The sequence below is a fragment of the Athene cunicularia genome, assembly GCF_003259725.1.
Source record: "Athene cunicularia isolate RWA chromosome 2 unlocalized genomic scaffold, athCun1 chr2_part1, whole genome shotgun sequence".
Classification (NCBI taxonomy): domain Eukaryota; kingdom Metazoa; phylum Chordata; class Aves; order Strigiformes; family Strigidae; genus Athene; species Athene cunicularia.
This window is the reverse complement of record NW_020799095.1, coordinates 58,336,480-58,341,646: the sequence shown is the minus strand read 5'-3', so window position 1 is coordinate 58,341,646 and position 5,167 is coordinate 58,336,480. Positions and strand designations below refer to the sequence as shown.

General features: G+C 43.4%; 1 protein-coding gene across 1 annotated transcript in view; it reads right to left on the bottom strand.

Annotated features, from left to right (window-relative positions):
* Nucleotides 1-4,952, bottom strand: part of GFOD1 (glucose-fructose oxidoreductase domain containing 1) — a 64,691-nt gene extending 59,739 nt beyond the window's left edge. The window contains exon 1 of the mRNA XM_026842660.1: nucleotides 4,933-4,952. The gene's annotated coding sequence lies outside the window, so the exon portion shown is untranslated. The remainder of the gene's footprint in view (nucleotides 1-4,932) is intronic.
* Between the last annotated feature and the right edge of the window lie 215 nt (nucleotides 4,953-5,167).

Genomic DNA, 5,167 nt, shown 5'->3' with positions numbered 1-5,167 from the left:
CCCCCCCCCCCCCCCCAATAAAATCTAAGTCCAGATTTTTAAAGAGACTTTTATCCATTTTCTACACACAGGTTGAATTCAGGTTAGGTGACACTGCCTGTCTACAGCGTGCTACAGCAACCGACTTGGGAAGACGACAGCTCACGTACTTGAAAGTCCATGAGGCTATGCCACACACAGACACGTCACAATTCACTTCAAAAAGACCTTACTGTTCGGCAAAAACACTCAACAAGGCTCTTATCAAATGTCCCATGGCTTGATGTGGACAGCTATCCACCAACTGTTTAATAAGCAAAAACATCTAATTGTGCTTAACTTCTCTGCCTTCTTATTCTTGTATGGAAGGTTAGCCTTCCTTTAGTTCACCATTACAACAATGTATTCAGTAAGATGCTGCATTTGGTGCCCAAAGCATTTTCTGCCTGACCAGAAGACCACTTGGTAATGTGGTGTGGAGTCAGCAGTGCCAGACAAGCTGCTTTATTTCTCCACAGGGAGAGTGCCTTGACAGCATCTTTCTCTGGGAAGTTCAAGCTAGCTTGAAGAAAAGACAATCAAAGGGAACACTAACTTTTTCCACCACCAAAGTGTATAGCTAGTACTTTCACTTCCGAGGATGGTTCATTAATTCACTACATCTTAAGTGCTCCCACTGAAGACAATGTCTTCTTCCTTCCCCCCACCCAGCATCCCTCCCGGTTCACCCTTTCCCTGTGCAATCCAGGTCCTGCCTGAGCCCTCTCCTCCCAGCTGCACCTCACTGCCATGGACCCACCCCCACCAGAGCAGCTCCCGTAGCACATTCTGGGGGCAAGGGCTGCCCAGTCCTTTCTGGGGAAGCAGCCCACAGCTGGCAAGAGGGAAAGTGGGCAGGGAGTTTTGAGAGTCACAGCCACAACCACCCAGCTACACCCTCTTTCCCCTTCCGTTTCTAGCAAGCCCAGTCACCGCTACACAGTCTGCTGCCTTAAACACTCCCTCCCTCCTGAACCTGCTCTCCCATTCCCTCCCCTGCCAGCCTTTATTTGGCTGGTTTCCTCGGGCCAAATTTGTCAGCATCACTGGTGCTTTTCCACTTTCTGTATTCATCTATTTTTCCCCATTTCAAACGAGGGAGGTGTCTCATGCTCAGGCCTCTGAGAGCAGCCCCTCCCCCCCATTTCACTAAAACACATCCTCCTCTTCCAGGCAAATGTTATCTGGTGGTTTTGAGTGTGTGTTTTCAAAGACAAGAAATGCCAAAGAACACTATGCCCTTTCAACACCAGGCTTCACACAAAGCTAGGCATGGCTTGACACGTGGCTGTTACATTCAAGGAACCTGCAGCAAGTGTCTGGCTCCTGCAAAGGGGGGCAGAGGGAAGATTTGCATGGTTTCTACCACTAATCCAGGACTTCAACTACTCAACAGTCCATTCTACTCCCTGCTAAGTCTTCTTTTTGTGGCACTGCTTCTGAATGAAGGTAACAAGCCAAATGCAAACCACTGAATGTAAGAAAAAAATCAGCCACACAAAGCAAGATGATATTCTCCAATTTGACTGAAGCTTGCTGCCGTGCAGACAGCAGTGGCAGCATGGCACAGCTACGGCCCACTGCACATTTCCATAATGAATTCCACTCTCTTTCTCACACTCCCAGCGCTTACAGCTTTACCGTAAAAATTGCTTCAAGAAGAAACTGGACAACAAGGCATCTGCCATACAAAAAAAAAAAGTTTTAAAAAACCCCACTTATTCTGGCCACTTTTTTCTAATCTTGCAGAAGTGCCAACATAATGCAAGTGAATGCATTTAGTTTTCCATTTCTTGTAATGCTGTGTTAAGTAGAAGACCAGTTTCTTTGGGAGTTTTGGACAAAATGGTAACTGCTAGACAAAAAGTAACTTCAAACAGATGACTTTCTGCCAGTAACAAATCAGGTAGCTTTCAAATCTTTATGTTTCAACCACAGAGAAGTTCATTCAGGGTCACACCTGGGAGCCCTGACACTCTCCTAATACTGATCAAACTTTTGTCGGCCAAATTTGGAAGATTTTGAATAACCAAAGATTTCTTCAGGGCTGTGGATCTTTTAGCACCTGACCTGGAAAGCAAATCTGCTTGAGTTCTCCCAGGTGCCTCCCACCAAGTTAAAATCATCCACTCACCACTGTTGATGTGCTTCAAATCAATGGGCTCTGACACCTGCAGCTATCAACAGCACTGAAAGTTTTTCTGTCACTATAAAACTTCTCATGGGATATGCTAAAAAGCACAGGAGAAAAGGATTTTCACAGCTGTGTTAAGGGCTACAGGGATCTGTGAAAGAGGGAACCAGAGACACATGGACTCCTGTTCCCAGATGCCCAAAGTGTTCTTCACCTGTTCCACCTCTGTGTAATTTAATTCCAAAGAGGGATGAAGGCAACCAACTTCATCCATATTTTTGTGGGAAAGAGTTTGAGTTCCACAAGCATACAGGGAGATATCAGCATTAACACAAAAGATTAAACTAGGAAATCTAGAGGTAAAGCTCAGATTACTCCACACAGGTCTTTTTTTCTGGATTGCATGTTTGAAAAGCAACAGGACATTTGAAAGTAGTTTAATCCTACCAAAATGAACATTTGACTGTAAATACCTTGCTTTGAATTAGGGCCCTGAACTTCCACTATTTTGCACTCCATGAAGCAATTTACAGTTGCTTAAACATTCAAAAGAAGAAACAAGACCCAAGACTGACAAATCATGATATTTTGACTGAATTATTCTCCAGTTCCTTTAAATAAAGCATGTAAGTCATATTGTTCTGCACATCGTCCATGGTATTTTAATTAATATCCTAACTACTGTCCACATCAATCCATCTTTGTGTTGTAATTACAGGTTTAGAGACTGGGACAGCACAGCTGCGTTAAATCAGAACAGAGGCTCATGGTACACTGTTCGCCAATCAGAGCTACAGTCTATCTTAATCTGAAGCTAATTTTCTGACTTGTCTTTCTCTGTAGCCACTTCTTTTTTCCCCTCAGAAACTACACCCACTGTTTGCTGCAAGCAAATTGAAGTAGTGCGGTTACCCACACTTTTAGTTTCTCTAATAATAGTTTCAGGCCCTAACAGGCTTTACAGTGCCAGGCAAATCTAGGTATAAAAGAACAGATACAGAGAAAAAGATGGAAAGAAGAGACTTGAAAAGGTAATCTTATTACTAGAGATACATATTCCATGAACAATACTTAACTGAAAATTCATATATTTTTATTTGCTGACAGGACTTGAAGAATATGATACTCCCACTTTTTCCTGCATTAACAGTTGTAGCAACTTCATAAGCCTACTGCCACAACACAAACCCATCTGAAGTTTATTCAAGAGATTTGTGATACACAGACGAAGAATCTATACATATATTTACACTCATTACAACCATAACAGTATAATCCATATGATCTGCTTGGTACTTAAGAGTTCTCAGCTGTAAGCACCACATAATCCACACAGAATTTAGGCTAGCACACTTAGACGAGACAGACAGCTAACCCTAGAAACATGCATCATCCTTGACAGTCCAGAGCTGATGCAAACATCTGACACTTGCACCCAGGAAGCTTTATCAGCATGGGTACTATCTGCTGAGAGGACTCTGGAAACACACAATCCTCTCAGAGGGCCAAAGCCATGACCTGTGTCTTGGTAAAATATATATTCTTCATGAGTAACAAAGCGATTTCTTATACTTCTGTGCTATTAAATTAACATTTTATCTGAAGCATCTCCTGTGCTGTTAATTCTTCGATGCTTCCTCTTCAGTAAAAGAAGATGCAAGAGTAATTCCTCCCCAAAGTAAGCAAAAGACTCAAAATCCACTCCTCCATTATACCAAATAGCTCATAAGGCCAGTTAATACCACCCTTGTTACATTACATTTACGAGTCAAGGGAGCTTTTAATGATTTGCCAAAATCCAATTCAGCAGTTAAAGCATCACCCCACAATTTTCTTTTGAGCACCAAGCAAAGGAAATGTTTTCAACCACCCCATATTTACCAACTTGGTGAAACACACTAAAATGCAGATCTAACCAGAAAGGGAAAGACATCAACACATGGCCCCATACAGTGCAACTGCACCTAACACAAATTCCCTGTAAACACAATTATGCTGAGACAGTACATGACAGCTCCAGCAACAACCAGCACCCTCCTTGCTTTCACCTATTGCTCTCAGATGATTCTGCTCGATGCAGGAGGCCCTAAGCAAGCACCCTACAGGGCTGAAAAAAATGCCCAGATCTGAAATTAAGTATCTTTTTTACATTTGAGCACCTCTTAACAGCAGCTGCAAATCTGAACTTGCTCACATCAGTTTAAACGGATCCTCGGGTTGTATCTGCAACCAACATTACATATATGTATGCTACCATCTGTCTTCCAAAAAGGCAGTTGCTCCAGGCAGCCCATACAGACTCTGCCCATTTGCTAAAGAAATGGGTTTCCCAGTGTGCGGAGGGCCACAACACATACTAAAGAGTTACTCCATAATCCATTAAAAATAAATACACAAGTCTCCCAGCTGCTGAGCCATCACTGCTCATAGCAAGCTGGTTAAATAAGTTTTTGTAGCATCTGTTAAATAAAGCTCCAACATTAGAAAAATTATTACTGGCATTAATAACCCACAAAATATTCAGTGCCAGATACAATCCTCAAACTTGACAGGACTGCAGAACACTCAATCCCAGCCATGGATCTTCTCCAGAAAAGAGAGTCCCTCCAACAGTCCTTGCAATTCCTTCACAAGCCACCCTGTACACATTAAAAACACCACCAAGAGGGGCATAGAGTTTATTTTCAATTGGGAATCAGGTTTTCCTGCACTGTCCCCACTCCTCTCTCCCCACCCTGGCTTTAGACCGCCTGCACAGCCACCCAGGGAAAAGCCCCCACCAGTGACAGTGATTGATCCTCTTCCAGCTGTTTGTCATGATCACCATCCTCTCAACAGCGGCCAGCCACAGCGGGTCCCGCAGCGAAAGAGCAGAGCGAACATCAGAGGACCCAGCTCCTGTCCCTGTCACCAGTTTCCCATACAAACTTCAGCAAGTCTCTTAATCCCCCTGTGCTCCCTCATTCCCAATAAGTAGTTTGGGGAATCCTGAAAGATGAAACCAGCTTCAGGAAG